The sequence below is a fragment of the Leucoraja erinacea genome, chromosome 3 (assembly GCF_028641065.1).
Source record: "Leucoraja erinacea ecotype New England chromosome 3, Leri_hhj_1, whole genome shotgun sequence".
NCBI classification, from domain to species: Eukaryota; Metazoa; Chordata; class Chondrichthyes; order Rajiformes; family Rajidae; genus Leucoraja; species Leucoraja erinaceus.
The window spans coordinates 776672-795482 of record NC_073379.1 but is presented as its reverse complement, the minus strand read 5'-3'; the positions used below and the strand labels follow the sequence as shown (position 1 = coordinate 795482).

General features: G+C 44.1%; 1 protein-coding gene across 1 annotated transcript in view; it reads left to right on the top strand.

Moving 5' to 3' along the window:
- The window catches only part of msh3 (mutS homolog 3 (E. coli)), a 236998-nt gene that overhangs the window by 214106 nt on the left and 4081 nt on the right, over window positions 1-18811 (top strand). The gene's annotated exons all lie outside the window — the stretch shown is intronic.

Sequence of the window (18811 nt, the reverse complement as noted above, 5' to 3'; positions counted from 1 at the left end):
TTATCTTGACAAAATACTTATAAAACTCCACCAAGTGACTTTATAAATTATTTAAACATATTATGGGGATGCATTACAGCATGGTTTGGGAAACAGCTCCATACAAGACCACGTGACATTGCAGAGAGTTGCGGACATAGCCCTCACATACCAACCCTTCCATTGACTCCATCTACACTTTACTTGTTATCCACAAGGCCAGCAGCACAATCAAGGACCAGTGTTACACCAGTCACTCCCTCTTCCTCAGACACGAGGTACAGAAGTGTGAAAACGCACACCTCCAGATTCAGGGAACGTTTTTTCCCACCTTTTATTCAGCAACTGAACAGTCTTCTCACCAGCTAGAGTATGGTCCTGACTTCTTATCTACCACATTGGAGTGCTCTGAATGGTCTTTATTTGGACTTTATCTTGCACCCTTTGTCCTTTATCTGTGCAGTGTGGATGGTTTGATTGTATTCATGTATAGTCTTTTTGACTAGATGGCAGTCTGATTGATTTTCCGTCTTTTTAGTTTTAGTGTGTGTTAAAAGTTTGTGTCAATTTTCTCCGGTTTGTTTTATGTGGGGGGAGGGGGTGGAAGGAAACTTTTTTTTCCAGTTTCTTACCATGCCGGAGATGCGATTAATTTTTGGATCGCATTCTGCGGCCGACATCGATGGTGCTGGAGGCCTCCTTGGATTGACCTTGGGCCCCACCACGGGGCGTGGACTTACATTGGAGTTCATCTCCTGCGTGGGATCGCTCCAACCGTGGCCTGCGGACTTTACTGGGATGTTGGGAGCTCCAACGTCGCGGAAGGTTTGACCAACATGACGCGTGGTTCGATCGTCCGGCGTGGGGGAGCTGACGCCCCCCCGATATAGGAGCTGATCGCCTCAACGCGGAGGGCCCGCCACCAGCTACAGGAGTCAAGATCGCCCCGGCACCGGAGGGCTTGAGGCCTCTGACCGCAGGAGAACAAAGGAGGGAAGAGATTGAACCTTTTTTCACCTTCCATCACTGTGAGGAATGTGGAGGAGTCACTGTGATGGATGTTTATGTTAAAATGTGTTTTGTGTGATCTGTTGCTTTTAATGTGTATGACTGACTTGGAAAATGAAATTCCTCGTATGTTGCAAAACATACTTGTCTAATAAAGTATTATTGTAATTGTGATGACTGTTAACAGATCAATTTCCCTCCTGGGACAAATAAAGTTATATTGTATTGTTACAAATGTATATCCATTATCCATGTTCTATTATGGACTCAGCAAACACATGAGTCTTTATTATACTATTTCAGAGGAGTTCATCACATTAGGGTTTCAATTCCATCTGGTTTGAGCCTCGTGGCATTAATTAAAAAAATATATTTTTTTGTGTAGGTCTTCCTCCTCTTCATTTGCATGATATTGGTAAGGTCGACATTGAATGCTCATCTCTGAGGCTGCCAAACTGAGTGAGTTGCAGATCAGTTCAGAGTCAACCATAGCACCAATTACCTGGAGTCATACACAACTTTCTATGTTTCTATATAACATTAGCAAATTTGCAGATGGCACAAAGTTGGGTGGCAGTGTGAACTGTGAAGAGGATGCAGGGTGACTTGGATAGGCTGGGTGAGTAGGCAGATGCTGTATAATGTGTATAAGTGCGAGGTTATCCACTTTGGTGGTAAGAACAAGAAGCCAGATTATTATCTGAATGGTGTCGGGATAGGAAAAGGAGAAGTACAATGAGACCTGGGAGACCTAGTACATCAGTCATTTAAAGAAAGCATGCAGGTATGGCAGGCAGTGAAGAAAGCTCATGGCATGTTGGCCGTCATAACAAGAGGAGTTGAGTATAGGAGCAAAGAGGTCCTTCTGCAGTTGTACAGGGCCCTGGTGAGACCACACCTGAAGTTTTGGTCTCCTAATTTGAGGAAGGCCATTATAACTATTGAAGGAGTGCAGCGTAAGTTCACAAGGTTAATTCCCGGGATGGCGGGACTGTCATATGCTGAGAGAATGGAGCAGCTGGGCTTGAATTCACTGGAATTTAGAAGGATGAGAGGATATCTTATAGAAACATATACATTCTTAAGGGATTGGACAAGCTAGATGCAGGAAACATGTTCCCGATGTTGAGGAAGAGCAGAATCAGGGGCCACAGTTTAAGAATAAGGGGTAGGCCATTTAGAACTGAGATGTCAAATGGGATTGTCGAGGATGGAGTTAAAGGGAAAGGGTTTCTTAAATGTGTGAGCAGAGAGGCAGAGGGGTGTAGTGAGAGTTGTGTGCAGGCCACCTAACAGTAGTAGTGTAGTTGGGGATGGCATCAAACAGGAAATTAGAAATGCGTGCAACAAAAGTAAAACAGTTATAATGGGTGACTCCAATCTACATATAGATTGGGTGAATCAAATTGGCAGGGTTGCTGAGGAAGAAGATTTCTTGGAATGTATGCGGGATAGTTTTCCAAACCAACATGTAGAGGAACCAACGAGAGAGCAGTCTACTCTAGACTGGGTATTGAGTAATGAGGAAGGGTTAGTTAGCAGTCTTGTTGTGCGAGACCCCTTGGGCAAGATAATATGAACATAATATGGTTGAGTTCTTCATTAGGGTGGAGAGTGACATAATTAATTCAGAAACAAGGGTTCTGAACTTAAAGAAAGGTAACTTTGAGGGTATGAGACGTGAATTGGCCAAGATAGACTGGCAATTGATTCTTAAAGGGTTGATGGTGGATATGCAATGGAAGACATTTAAAGACTGCATGGATGAACTACAACAATTGTTCATCCGAGTTTGGCAAATGAATAAATCGGGGAAGGTAGTGCATCCGTGGATAACAAGGGAAATCAGGGATAGTATCAAAACAAAAGATGAAGCATACAAATTAGCCAGAAAAAGCAGCCTACGAGAGGACTGGGAGAAATTCAGAGTCCAGCAGAGGAGGACAAAGGACTTAATTAGGAAAGGGGAAATAGATTATGAAAGAAAACTGGCAGGGAACATAAAAACTGACTGCAAAAGTTTTTATAGATATGTGAAGAGCAAAAGATTAGTTAAAACAAATGTAGGTCCCTTGCAGTCAGAAACAGGTGAATTGATCATGGAGAACAAGGACATGGCAGACCAATTGAATAACTACTTTGGTTCTGTCTTCACTAAGGAAGACATAAATAATCTGCCGGAAATAGCAGGGGACCGGGGGTCAAATGAGATGGAGGAACTGAGTGAAATCCAGGTTAGCCAGGAAGTGGTGTTAGGTAAATTGAATGGATTAAAGGCCGATACATCCCCAGGGCCAGATAGGCTGCATCCCAGAGTACTCAAGGAAGTAGCCCCAGAAATAGTGGATGCATTAGTGATAATTTTTCAAAACTCTTTAGATTCTGGAGTAGTTCCTGAGGATTGGAGGGTAGCTAATGTAACCCCACTTTTTAAAAAGGGAGGGAGAGAGAAAACGGGGAATTACAGACCAGTTAGTCTAACATCGGTAGTGGGGAAACTGCTAGTCAGTTATTAAAGATGGGATAGCAGCACATTTGGAAAGTGGTGAAATCATTGGACAAAGCCAGCATGGATTTATGAAAGGTAAATCATGTCTGACGAATCTTATAGAATTTTTCGAGGATTTAGCTAGTAAAGTGGTTAAGGGAGAACCAGTGGATGTGTTATATCTGGACTTTCAGAAGGCTTTCAACAAGGTCCCACATAAGAGATTAGTATACAAACTTAAAGCACACGGTATTGGGTGTTCAGTATTGGTGTGGATAGAGAACTGGCTGGCAGACAGGAAACAAAGAGTAGGAGTAAACGGGTCCTTTTCACAATGGCAGGCAGTGACTAGTGGGGTACCGCAAGGTTCAGTGCTGGGACCCCAGCTATTTACAATATATATATTAATGATTTGGACGAGGGAATTGAATGCAACATCTCCAAGTTTGCGGATGACACAAAGCTGGGGGGCAGTGTTAGCTGTGAGGAGGCTACAAGGTGACTTGGATCGGCTGGGTGAGTGGGCAAAGCATGGCAGATGCAGTATAATGTGGATAAATGTGAGGTTATCCACTTTGGTGGCAAAAACAGGAAAGTAGACTATTATCTGAATGGTGGCCGATTAGGAAAAGGGGAGATGCAACGAGACCTGGGTGTCATGGTATTACCAGTCATTGAAAGTCGACATGCAGGTGCAGCAGGCAGTGAAGAAAGCGAATGATATGTTAACATTCATAGCCAAAGGATTTGAGTATAGGAGCAGGGAGGTTCTACTGCAGTTGAAACCACACCTGGAGTATTACGTACAGTTTTCGTATCCTAATCTGAGGAAATACATTCTTGCCATAGAGGGAGTACAGAGAAGGTTCACCAGACTGATTCCTGGGATGTCAGGACTTTCATATGAAGAAAGACTGGATAAACTCGGCTTGTACTCGCTAGAATTTAGAAGATTGAGGGGGGATCTTATAGAAACTTACAAAATTCTTAAGGGGTTGGACAGGCTAGATGCAGGAAGATTGTTCCCGATGTTTGGGAAGTCCAGAACTAGGAGTCACAGTTTAAGGATAAGGGGGAAATCTTTTAGGACCTAGATGAGAAAAACATTTTTCACACGGAGAGTGGTGAATCTCTGGAATTCTCTGCCACAGAAGATAGTTTAGGTCAGTTCATTGGCTATATTTAAAAGGGAGTTAGATGTGGCCCTTGTGGCTAAAGGGATAAGGGGGTGTGGAGAGAAGGCAGGTACAGGATACGGAGTTGGATGATCAGCCATGATCATATTGAACGGCCGAATGGCCTACTCCTGCACCTATTTTCTATGTTTCTATGTGTGTGAGGAAAAACGTTTTCACGCAGAGAGTTGTGAATTTATTCAGAAGGCAATGGAGGCCGATCACTGGATGCATTCAAAAGAGAGTTAGATAGAGCTTTTAGGGCTAGCGGAATCAAGGAAGATGGGGAGAAGGTAGGAATGGGGTATTGATTATGGACGATCGTGATCACATTAAATGGCGGTGCTGGCTCGAAGGGCCGAATGGATTACTCCTGCACCTATTGTCTATGTATTCTATGTCCAGGACAAGGAGTCACAGCTTAAGGATAAAGGGGAAATCTTTTAAGACCGAGATGAGAAAAACATTTTTCACACAGAGTGGTGAATCTCTGGAACTCTCTGCCACAGTAGGTAGTTGAGGCCAGTTCATTGGCTATATTTAAGAGGGAGTTAGATGTGGCCCTTGTGGCTAAAGGGATCAGGGGGTATGGAGAGAAGGCAGGTACGGGATACTGAGTTGGATGATCAGCCATGATCATATTGAATGACGATGCAGGCTCGAAGGGCTGAATGGCCTACTCCTGCACTTAATTTCTATGTATCTATGTATACAACTCTGCTATGGAGAGAAATGCCTGCTCTGTACCCATCCATGCCACTTAGTTGTATACACCCCAGTCTTCTTTGCTCCAAGAAATAGCCATACAGACAGCACCCGTCGTCAGGATCGAACCTGGTTCACTGGCGCTGCGCCTCTGTGCCACCCAGTGCTCACTTCCACCTCACTTTTGGAATTCAGATCTTTGAAATACATTTAAATGACAGTAATTCTTGAAAACCTTTTTTTTTTAAACTTTAGATACATTTATTAACAAATTTATTAAAAGCAATAAAATAATTTAGAAATGAGATAAGAATCAAAGTAACATGTCTTTGTTATCTTTTCAACCCATTTAAATGGAGGGGATTGTTGGACTCACCAACAATGGCTGGGGTAATATTGCAGGGCTGCAGCTGAATTGTGTCCAGCTTCTCGATCGATGGGATGAGGAGCCATGCCTGGAGTGGGAGATCATTATCTGTTGGCATCTGATTTCCAGAGCATTCCATGCTGCAGTGTGTTGACACAACTGTCCTAAAACACTGCTACTAGCTGATATTTGTGGACCGATACAGCCCCCAGAGCAGAATCTGGGATGTCTTGCATTAGATAGTAAGCTACAGTAGTTTGAGTTTTTTAGTTTAGTTTACAGATACAGTATGGAAACAGGCCCTTCGGCCCACCGGGTCCGCGCTCACCAGCGATCCCCGCACATTAACACTATCCTACACCCACTAGGGACAATTTTTACATTTACCAAGCCAATTAACCCACAAACCTGTACGTCTTTGGAGTGTGGGAGGAAACCGAAGATCTCGGAGTAAACCCAGGCAGTTCACGGGCTGAACGTACAAACTCCGTACACACAGCACCCGTAATCGGGATCAAACCCTGGTCTCCGGCGCTGCATTCGCTGTAAGGCAGCAACTCTACCTCTGTGCCACCGTGATTACCTAAGTACATACATTAAAATTTCACAGGGAAATGGTATTCTATTTGGCTGTCACTCTATACTCATGACTGCGTAGCCGGTCATAGTGCGAACTCCATCATCAAGTTCGCTGACGACATCACTGTCGTGGGACGTATCACTGATGGGGATGAGTCCGAGTATAGAAGAGAGATCGAGCAACTGCCCATATGGTGCCAGCACAATAACCTGGCCCTCAACACCAGCAAAACCAAGGAACTGATTGTGGACTTTGGAAGGAGTAGGATGGGGACCCACAGTCCCGTTTATATCAACGGGTCAATGATTGAAAGGGTCAAGAGCTTCAAATTCCTGGGCGTGCATATCTCTGAAGATCTTTCCTGGTTTAGAGAACACTGATGCAATTATCAAGAAAGCACCTCAGCGCCTCTACTTCCTGAGAAGATTACGGAGAGTCGGTTTGTCAAGGAGGACTCTCTCTAACTTCTACAGGTGCACAGTAGAGAGCATGCTGACCGGTTGCATCGTGGCTTGGTTCGGCAACTTGAGCGCCCTGGAGAGGAAGAGACTACAAAAAGTAGTAAACACTGCCCAGTCCATTATCGGCTCTGACCTTCCTTCCATCGAGGGAATTTATCGAAGTCGCTGCCTCAAAAAGGCTGGCAGTATCATCAAAGACCCACACCATCCTGGCCACACACTCATCTCCCTGCTACCTTCAGGTAGAAGGTAGAGGAGTCTGAAGACTGCAACAACCAGGTTCAGGAATAGCTACTTCCCCACAGCCATCAGGCAATTAAACCTGGCTCGGACAAAACTCTGAACATTAATAACCCATTATTTGTTATTTGCACTTTTATCAGTTTATTTATTCATGTGTTTTGTAGTCAATGCCTATTATGTTCTGTGTGCTGAAGCCAAGCAAGAATTTCATTGACCTATCAGGGACACATGACAATAAACTTGAACTTGTTATGTTATGTTGGCACAGGATATATTCTGTTTTCAGTAATCTATTTGCATAAAATGACTAGTTCCAGGCTAACTGTTTTTGCAATGGTCCAGAATTTATGGTTAATATTGCTTGTCATTGTTACTATGTAAATTACCAAACACATCAAGTTGAAACCAGACCATCAGCTGCTACCATTACTATAAGTCATCAGCGTTGTGCAGCTTTGTGAAACCAGCTGCTTGCTCTCGTCCCCTGGGTCAATTTCAGATTCAGACTCAATCTTTATTGTCATTGTGCAGTGTACAGTACAGAGACAACGAAATGCAGTTAGCATCTCCCTAGAAGAGCGAACATAGAATAATGAGCAATATATATGTACATACAGTAGTAGTACAATTTTTCTGGGGGAAGGAGTGTCGGGGTGGGGGGGGGGGGGGGTGATCACCAAGGTGCAGAGTTGAGTAATGTAACAGCCACAAGGAAGAAGGTGTTCCTGGACCTGCTGGTCTGGCAACGGAGAGACCTGTAGCGCCTCCCGGATAGGAGGAGGGTAAACAGTCTAGGGTTGGGGTGAGAGCAGTCCTTGACGATGCTGCGCGCCCTTCGCAGACAACGCTTGCTTTGGACGGACTCAATGGAGGGGAGTGAGGAACCGGTGATGCATTGGGCAATTTTCACCACCCTCTGCAATGCTTTCCGGTCGGAGACAGAACAATTGCCATACCATACTGTGATACAGTTGGTAAGGATGCTCTCGATGGTGCAGCGGTAGAAGTTCACCAGAATCTGAGGAGAAATGCAGCAGAGGGCAACAGATGAGAGAGAGAAAATAACGTAAAAATTGTATATGCTTTACATCATTAAAACTTTAATAGCATTTATTGTTGGTCGAATATTCTCAGAGAACTTTGTCCGTAAAATGCCATTCAGCCCCTTTGCCCAGAAGGGGAACAATTTGAACTCTGGCATCACATTCGACCAACAATTGAGTTCATAAGTTGTAGGACCATTCGGCACATCAAGTGTACTGCTCCCTCCTAACACCATTCTCCTGCCTTCTCCCCATAACCCCCGATACCTGTACTAACCAATAATCTATCTATCTCTTCCCTAAAAATATCCATTGTTATAACCATATAACAATTACAGTATGGAAAACAGGCCATCTCGGCCTTTCCAGTCCGTGCCGAAGACTTATTTTCCCCTAGTCCCATCTACCTGCACTCAGACCATAACCCTCCATTCCTTTCCCGTCCATATACCTATCCAATTTATTTTTAAATTATAAAATCGAACCTGCCTCCACCACTTCCACTAGAAGCTCATTCCACACAGCTACCACTCTCTGAGTAAAGAAGTTCCCCCTCATGTTATCCCTAAACTTCTGTCCCTTAATCCTCAAATCATGTCCTCTTGTTTGAATCGTCCCTACTCTCAATGGGTAAAGCTTATCCACGTCAACTCTGTCTATCCCTCTCATCATTTTAAAGACCTCTATCATGTCCCCCCTTAACCTTCTGCGCTCCAAAGAATAAAGACCTAACTTGGGGAGAAATAAATAAGCTTAATTGCTGAGACCATTGACAGGATGGTCAGGACACACGACAAGATATCTTGTTGCACAAATTTTGCACCAACATAGAATTTATTTTATGAATTGATAGTAATTGAAAGGGTATGCTTCAGAGTCATAGAGTGATACAGTATGGAAACACCCTTTGGCCCAACTTGCCCACACCGACCACCAATGTCCCAGCTACACTAGACCCACCTGCCCGTGGTTTGGTCCATATCCCTCCAAACCTGCCCTATCCATGTACCTGTCTAACTATCTTAAATGTTGGGATAGTCCCAGCCTCAACTACCTCCTCTGGCAGTTTGATACAATAAAACATTTTTTTTTAAGTTTGAAACAACGAAGGAAACATCCGCTAACTGCAGGGTGGTGCAGTGGTAGAGATGCTGCCTTACAGCGTCAGAGACCCTGGTTCGATCCTGATTACGGGTGCTGTCTGTACGTTCTTCCCCCTGACTTGCGTGAGTTTTCTCCAGGATCCCTGGTTTCCGCCCGCACTCCAAAGAAGTACAGGGCTGTAGGTTAGTTGGCTTGGTAAAATTGTAAATTGTCCATATTGGGTGTAGGACAGTGTTTGTGTGGGGGAATCGCTGGTCGGTGCGGACTCGGTGGGCCGAAGGGCCTGTTTCCACGCTGTATCTCTAAACTACAACCCACCTTTTTTTAACAATTTCTAATCCATCTGGGCTAAACGGGAAAGGCTACTTTATTCATAAAACCATGTATCGCTCATTAATATTGTATGGTAATGGTTAGTGAAGCTTGAGTATCTGTAAATGTTTAATTAGTAACTGAGATTTTGGTGTTCCCCTTAGCAGCAATTAAAATGTAATGTTGAAATTTTACCACCCGTTTCTGGTCTTGTATGATGATGAACACAAGCATTGGACATAAAAATGATTCTGTCATATAGCGTGAAAGAATAGCCTTGGTATTAGTTTGTATTATATACTGTATTCAATAGGTTTAACACACTAGCCCCCCCCCCCCCCCCCCCCCCACTTTACCTCCATATGCCCCACCTGGACTCCCACCTTTTTTCCCATCTACACTCCCCCCCCCCCCCTCCTACTACTTTTCACCACCTGGCTTCAAAATCCACATCTCTAAACCTGTCTCGTACCTTTGGGTCTTATCTCTGGTCTTTGTTCCAACCAACTGCTTGTCAAAATCTCCTCTCACGCGAGTCGACCTGATACCTGCCTCACTGTGTCCTGCCTCTCCCATTTTCCATCTTCCTTTCCCCCCTCCCCCCCCGACAATGTCTAACGCAGAGTCCCAACACCAAACGTCACCTATCCATGTTCTCCAGAAATGCTGCCTGATCTGTTGAGTTACTCCAGCACTTTGTGTCCTTTTGTGTATTGACCAGCATCTGCAGTTCTTTGATTTTAGGTTTAAGCACATTTTAGGTATCTATAAATTTGACGTTTATCAAATAAACGTCTGATTAAAACAGATAGACGTTTGATTTTGTTTGATTAAAAACAATGTACATCACAACCATAAAATGTTTAGCTAGCCGTCCTTTTCCAATGTGGGAAGATAAGAATATCATTCAGTACTAGTGTGTTGGTCAAGGGCCACCATTTCGATGAAAAACCACAACTATGTCATCCAAATGAGACCAAAAGTGAGGCACAGTGGTGCAGCGGTAGAGTTGCTGCCTTACAGCACCAGAGACCTGGGTTCAATCCTGACTGCAGGTGCTTGTCTGTACGGAGTTTGTACGTTCTGCCCATGACCTGTGCGGGTTTCCTCAGAGATCTTGGGTTTCCTCCCACATCTAAAGACGTACACGTTTTTATAGGTTAATTGGCTTGGTATAAATGTAAAATGTTAAATTGTCACTAGTGTGTAGGATAGTGTTAGTGTGCGGGGATCACTAGTTGGTGCAGACCAAAGGGTCTGTTTCCACGCTGTATCTCTAAACTCAACCAAAAGATTTCTTAGCACTAAAGTTCTCCAAACTTGATTGTTACTGAAATGTTTTTAATTATAAAACTATGCATCGTGTAAGCCATTATCTCAGATTTTCTAGCACTGCTATTCCTCAGTGCTATTAGACATCTTAATAAGCAGCTATTTTACAAACTATTGAGATTCTTCATGCTGAGATCATTAAACATCTACCTGATTATCACCTCCAGTCCACGGGGAAAGAATTAGATGGTAATTCCAAAAAAAAGAATGATATTGCCACTCAACAAAATAAAACAATGTAAACAGTGGTAATTGGTAGATGGACACAAAAACCTGGGGTAAATCAGCAGGTCAGGCAGCATCTCTGGAGAAAAGGAACAGGTCACGTTTCGGGTCAGAACCCTTCTGCAGACTTGGAGAGGATGTTGCCGATCCCCCGTCAGAGAGAGGAAGAGAACGCCTTCAAAGTAGACATACCTTGAGGAGGTTTCGCAGTGGAGCAGACAAAATGTGTAGGCAGGAACTGCAAGTACTGGTTTACACTGAAGTTGGACCCAAATTGCAGGAGTAACTCAACGGTCAGGCAGCATCTCTGGAGGAAAGGAATACGTGATGATTCGGGTCGAGATCCTTCTTCAGGCCTAATTATTAGGTCTTGCGGATAGAAATTGTTTTACTCTTGAAAGAGTATAAAAACTCAGACAAACTCAAACTAGTCAGGCAGCATCTGTGGAGGCAAAAGGAAGTTCGACATTTCCGGTCGAAACCCTAGAAAATATACTCAACAACTGCTATTGAATTATTTAATACCATTGCGCATCGGTCAAATTTTATATTGATTATATTATTTTAAACTTAAACATGAGCAGAAGTTTATTCTCGGCAACTTTAAGGTTGCAGTTTTTTTTTTAAAGAAAGGATTAGATTGTTTTTCCATCACATGTTTACCAAAGGGCATTAGTCTGATGAAACGTCTGGGCACCTGTGAGTCGATGAGAAACAATCACTCAAACCTGTGGTGTGAAAGAGTTTGCAGTGTACTTTTCTAACCTTATTTCCTGCACTGACACGATGTCCTACAGAGTTTACTAACGCAGATATGACGTCAAGGGCAGTGGGGGAATTACTATCCTTTGCTTTTATTTGTTTTTAAATCGAGCCAATTTCAGATTATATTAGAACATAGAACAGTAGAGAGTAGGAACAAACTGCAGATGCTGGTTTAAACCGAAGATAGACACACAATGCTGGAGTAACTCAGCAGGACAGGCAGCATCTCTGGAGAGAAGGAATGGGTGACATTTCTAGTCTGAAGAAGGGTCTCGACCAAAAAATGTTATCCATTCCTTCTCTCCAGAGATGCTGCCAGTACAGCACAGGAACAGGCCATTTGGCCCACAATGTCCGTGCTGAACATGTTGTTGGGCATGGATATTCTAGGCTACGATTTGCCTACAGTTTATCTGCCTGCACATAATCAATAACCCTCCATTCCTTGCATATTGACGTGCCTATCCAAAAGTCTCTTAAATGCGGGTCAGACAGCATCTCTGGAGATAAAAAATAGGTGACATTTTGGTTCAAGACCATTCTTCAAACTGAGAGACAAGGGAGAGGGAAACGAGAGATTTCCATGTTGATATAGAACAAATGAATAAAAGATTTGCAAAAAAGTAACGATGATAAAGAAAACAGGCCATTGTTAGCTGTGGGCTGGGTGAAAATGAGTTACCGACAATGAGACGCAACAAGATGACTTTTAAGCTTCTGTGACGTGTGTGGGGGAGAGATGGAGAGAGAGAGGATTCAAGGGTTTCTTGAAGTTAGAGAAATCAATATTCACACCCACTGGGTTGTCAGCTGCCAAAGTGAAATATGAGATGCTGTTCCTCCAATTTGTGTTTAGCCTCACTCTGACACTGACAACGGAGGAGGCCTAGGACAGAAAGGTCAGTGTGGGAATGGGAAGGGGAATTAAAGTGTTTGGCAACCGGGAGATGCTGGCTCGAAGGTCCGAATGGCCTACTCCTGCACCTATTGTCTATTGATAAGTAGACTATTATCTGAATTGTGGCCGATTAGGAAAAGGGGAGATGCAACGAGACCTGGGTGTCATGGTATACCAGTCATTGAAAGAAGGCATGCAGGTGCAGCAGGCAGTGAAGAAAGCCAATGGTATGTTAGCATTCATAGCTAAAGGATTTGAGTATAGGAGCAGAGTGGTTCTACTGCAGTTGTACAGGGTCTTGGTGAGACCCCGCCTGGAGTATTGTGTACAGTTTTGGTCTCCTAATCTGAGGAAGGACATTCTTGCCATAGAGGGAGTATTGAGAAGGTTCACCAGACTGATTCCTGGGATGTCAGGACTTTCATATGAAGAAAGACTGGATAGACTCGGCTTGTACTCGCTAGAATTTAGAAGATTGAGGGGGGATCTTATAGAAACTTACAAAAATTCTTAAGGGGTTGGACAGGCTAGATGCAGGTATTTTGTTCCCGATTTTGGGGAAGTCCAGAACAAGGGGTTACAGTTTAAGGATAATGGGGAAATCTTTTAGGACTGAGTTGAGAAAAACATTTTTTACACAGAGTGGTGAATCTCAGGAATTCTCTGCCACAGAAGGTAGTTGAGGCCAGTTCATTGGCTATATTTAAGAGGGAGTTAGATGTGGCCCTTGTGGCTAAAGGGATCAGGGGGTATGGAGAGAAAGCAGGTACAGGATACTGAGTTGGATGATCAGCCATGATCATATTGAATGGTGGTGCAGGCTCGAAGGGCCGAATGGCCTACTCCTGTACCTATTTTCTATGTTTCTATGATATTGTAGGTCCAGGCAGACTGAGTGAAGGTGTTTAGTGATACCCATATTGGTGGCGACACTGCAGGTTCAGCAGCTTTTTCGTAGCCGGATTCACTGCTGACTCCACATGCTGCCCGTGTGGAGTTGCACATTGCTCCTGCAACCACACGGTTTTCCGCCAGCTATTCTGGTTTTCTCTTGCATTCCAACCAAGTGCTGGTCGTGAATCGTCTGCCATCATTTGACATTGTGCAGAAAGATGGTTGGAGAATCAGGGGAAAATACAAAGTGCAAGATTAACCCCAGTGGGTCAGGCAGCAGCAGTGGAGCCAATGGACACATGACGTTTCGGGTCTGGGCCCGCTTTCAGACTGAAGTCAGGTCCCGACCAAAAACGTAGCCCGACCAAAATCCTATCCATTCCCTCCATAGATGCTGCCTGACCCGCTGAGTTACTCCAGCACTGCGGTTGCGTGCAGATTTCATCCTCTGTGTCTCCAGGAGAATCAGAAGGTTGGAAGTGCGAATCTGTGAGAGAATGGGGATTCAGGGAAGTAAGTGGGGAGATTGGGATTGATGGGTTGTGAGAACAAACGTAAACTCAATGGGCCAAATGATCATCATCTGTGTCCATCTGACTATTATGTATAATTATTCCAAGTAGCAAGGCTACTTTCACAATGCTGATAGGGGCTGCACAGTTGTGGAGTTGCTGCCTTACAGCGCCAGAGATCCAGGTTTGACATTGATTACGAGTGCTGCCTGTATGGAGTTTGTACATTTTCCCTATGACCACGTAGGGTTTCTCTGGGTGCTCGTGGTTTCCTCCTACATTACAAAGATGTGCAGGTTTGTATGTTAATTGGCTTCTGTAAATTGTCCCTATAGTGTTTGGGATGACCTAGTTGAGGGTGATTGTTGGTCGGCACGGTCTCGGTGGGACAAAGGGCCTGTTTCCACACTGTATGTCTAAGCCAAACTAATAGGAACATTCTTGCTTTCAAATAGCATGTTCGGTCTAGGATATATTTCAGTCTGTTATAACTCGGATGATAATAGTATTCTGGACTTGGATGGATTTCGTGTGAGGCTGAAATGATGAGCTCACCAGTGCAAACTGTAATGAAATGTGAACGGGTAGAATTTGCCATTAAAACGTAGAAACAAGGAGCTGCAGATGCTGGTTTACAAAAAAAAGACAAAGTGCTGGAGTAACTCAGCGAGTCAGGCAACATCTCTGGAGAGTTTGGATATGTGACGTTTCGTGTCGGGACCCTGCTTCAGACTGATTAATCTGCATCAGTCTGAAGAAGGGCCCCCTACCTGAAACGTCACCTATCCATGTTCTCAAGGGATGCTCCCTGGCCCGCTGAGTTAATCCAGTACTTTATTTCTTTGCCATTAAAACACTTGTGCTTTAAAAAGCCAATATCTCTCCCCCCCCCTCCCCCTCTGGATTTGGAATTGATGTTAAAGAATACAAGAATGTCATCAGGCCCGGCTCAGTTTCATTATACGTGAACACCACCATTTCCTGTGACTAAGGAAATAACACATCTAGAATAGTCAAAATAAATGTGTTAATTCATGGGAAGGCCTTGTATTTAAAGAGTAGATCTGTTATGGTACATTGGGTTGCTATAGCTGACAGATGCGATGTAATCTGTAGTAGATATTAAGGTATTAAATGCTTGATAAACTGATTCAGCATTCTGGGACAAAACACAATATTACAATAAAATAAATTTGAAGCTTGTTTTTACTTAAGTTTATTTTGTTCTGTTAATATTAATGGTGATGCAATGGCATATAATTATCAAATCAAAATTCATGTCATTTTAATGTGGTTTAACCCCTACCACAAATCCAATTTGGTGATAAATGATGGCCTTGACAATAGACTATAGAACAAGACAGCAGAGGGACAGGCCCTTCAGTCCACAATGTCCGTGCCGAACATGATGCCAAGTTAAATTAATCTCTGCGTGCATGTAAGATAGACAAAATGCTGGAGTAACTCAGCGGGACAGGCAGCATCTCTGCAGAGAAGGAATAGGTGACGTTTAGTGTTGAGACTTCTTCAGACTGAGAGTCAGGGGGAGAGGGAGTCTAGAGGTATGGAAGGGCTACCATTATTTTGTAAGTAAATTATTGCGTATTTTTGAGTTTAGTTTAAAGATACAGTGCGGAAACAGGACGACCGAGTCAGCGCCGACCAGTGATCCTGCACACTAACACGATCCTACACACACTAGGAAACATTTACCGAAGCCAATTAACCTGCAAACCTGCACGTTTTTGGAATGTGGGAGGAAACTGGAGCACCCGGAGAAAACCTGCGCGGTCACGGGGAGAACGAACAAACTCTTTACAGACAGCGCCCGTAGTCAGGACCGAACCCGGGTCTCTGGTGCTGTAAATCAGCAATTCTACCGCTGTGCCACCCCTACATCCTGCAAGATGCTCTGAGGTGATCAATTCTGAAAATTGTCCTTTGGGAGAAAATGCTTCCTACAGTAGTGAAGTATGTATTCTATGAAAGTGTTCATCTACATAGGTCATGATTAGGGAAATTCAATGTTAATGATAGCGTTAAAAGATGGGTACATAAATTTGTGCAATACCAAGAGTATTGCTGGCTCTATTTCTGACTTAGAACTTGGAGATTAAAAATTAACATTAAAAATTCCATATATTGAAGTTGTAAAGTGGAATGGGACCGAGCCACAACACAACGAGTTTTATTCTGGCACAGTTTTGTTGCATAATCAATTTCCAAATGAAAGCTTAATGGAATGACCGTTTTTCAACATCTCTCCATTAAGTGCTGTGCCCAAAGCTCTTTGATCCTGGTATGTTAGCATAATAGGGTAAAACCTCTCTTCTCTACCATGGAGTTATAAATAATCAGATTCCGATAGATTCCCCAAGTATGTATGAATATACTTTCATTAGATAAGATGTTAATGTGGAATAAACTATGATTGTTTGATTATTTTTAGGGAGAACCTGTCATACTTGTCGTAAGTCCTACGGGGTGGAACCGTGGCGCAGCTGGTAGTGCTGCTGTCTCACAGCACCACAGACCCGGGTTCGATCCTGACCTCGGGTGCTGTCCGTGTGGAGTCTGCATGTTCTCCCTGTGACTGTGTTGGTTTCCTCTGGGTGCTCCGGTGGACTCCCAAAGACATGCGGATTGTAGGTAGATTGTCCTCTGTGAGATTGCTCCTAGAGTGCAAGGGATGGACAAGAAAGTGTGATAGCATCAAATTACTTTAAATGGGAGAGATTGATGGTTGGTGTGGACTCAATGGGCCGCAGGGCCTGTTTAAATGTTGTATCTCCAAACTAAACTAAACTAAAAACGTCAAATAGTAACAAAGCAAGTTATTCCTCAAGCATTCTTCTTTAAATATTAAACTTTTTTACCGTCTCTTGCCAAAAAAAAAAACTCCTTTTAGTTTCAATGTTTGACAGCAAAAAGAGGAGTTTGCACTGTACCAGAAATGGGGAAAAGTCCAGCTTTCGCTTCCATTGACAGTCAGTCCGTGAAGCTGGTTCTGTGCCCAGACTGCAGGCTGTAAATTTATCATGTCATATATTCCACATCGTAATGCTTGTTAACCCAACAGGCTGCAATCTTCATCATTCAGATGCAAGGTTTGGCCTCCAACCTCACTATTTGTGCACCACCGGCAGACGCAACCCTCATTAATAAAAACAATTGTGACTTCCATTCACTGTAGTTCACGGCTGATAGAAGCCCTTCTGCGTGGCACAATGGGAGATTTCAGGACAGGTGCAGCAGCCACTTGGAATTCCACAGACTTCGGCTGCACCAAGGCAGACAATATCCTGACTTAAACATGTCATCTTTCCTTCCTTGTCGTTGGCTCCAAGTCATGCAACTCCCGAGGCAGTAGCACTGTAGAAGCGCAAAATAAAAACAGATGCAGAAAACACGCAGCGGGTCAGCCAGCATCTGTGGAAAGAGAAACAGTTTTTTATAAACTCTCTCTCTTTCCACGAATGCTGCCCGGTCTGCACTTTGTGTTTTTATTTCAGATTTCTGGCATCTGCCGTTTTCATTCCAGGATTGTAGGAGTCGTTCATTAGGAGTGCAACACTTCGTGAAGGCAGCACATCACTACCTTGTCAAGGGATGCCCATATTGCTTAAATGAATAAAATGATGAGTCCCAGGTTCCTCATCCCAACTTGAAGGGTGTTGGGACAAGTGCTGCCACAAGTGCGTCACGGTGGTAGAGTTGCTGCCTTACAGCACTAGGGACGTGGGTTTGTTCCTAACTGCGGGTGCTGTCTGTACGGAGTTTGTACGTTCTCCCCGTGACCTGCGTGGGATTTCTCCGAGATCTTGAGTTTTCTCCCACGCTCCAAAGACGTACAGGCTTGTTGGATAATTGGCTCAGTGTAATTGTAAATTGTCCCCAGCATGTGTGTGTAGGATAGTGTTAGTGTGCGGGGATCGCTGGTCGGTGCGGACTGGGTGGGCTGAAGGGCCTGTTTCCGCGCTGTATCTCTAAACTAAAAACTAAACTAGAAGCAAATGGTTTGAGACACACGGAACTGCAGATGCTGAAATCGTGCATTGAACTTAAAATGCTGGAGTAACTCAGGGGTTCAAGGAGCCTATCTGGAGGAGATAAATGGGATGCTTGGGTGCGGCAACTGATGGGCAGCACGGTGGTACAGCGGTAGAGTTGCTGCCTTACAGCGCCAGAGACCCGGGTTCGATCCTGACCACGGGTGCTGCCTGTACGGAGTTTGTACATTCTCCCTGTGGCTGGGTGGGTTTCCTTCTGGAGCTCCAGTTTCCTCCTACACTCCAAAGACGTACAGGTTGTAAGTTAATTAGCCGAGGTAAAAATTGTAAATTGTCCCTAGTGTGTAGGAAAACGTTAATGTAGGGGTGAACGCGGATCACCACGGACTCGGTGGGCTGAAGTACCTGTATCCGCGCTGTCGATTTTAATACCCCTGTCCCACTTAGGAAACCTGAACGGAAACCTCTGGAAACTTTGCGCCCCACCCAAGGTTTCCGTGCGGTTGCCAAAGGTTGCAGGTGGTTACCGGAGGTTGCAGGTAGTGGAAGCAGGTAGGGAGACTGACAAAAACCTCTGGGAACCGCACGGAAACCTTGGGTGGGCACAAAGTCTCCAGAGGTTTCCGTTCAGGTTTCCTAAGTGGGACAGGGGCATATGTCTACAGTCCAACTGCCTAGAATGTTCTGCATGAAAATGTAGGCTTGTAGAA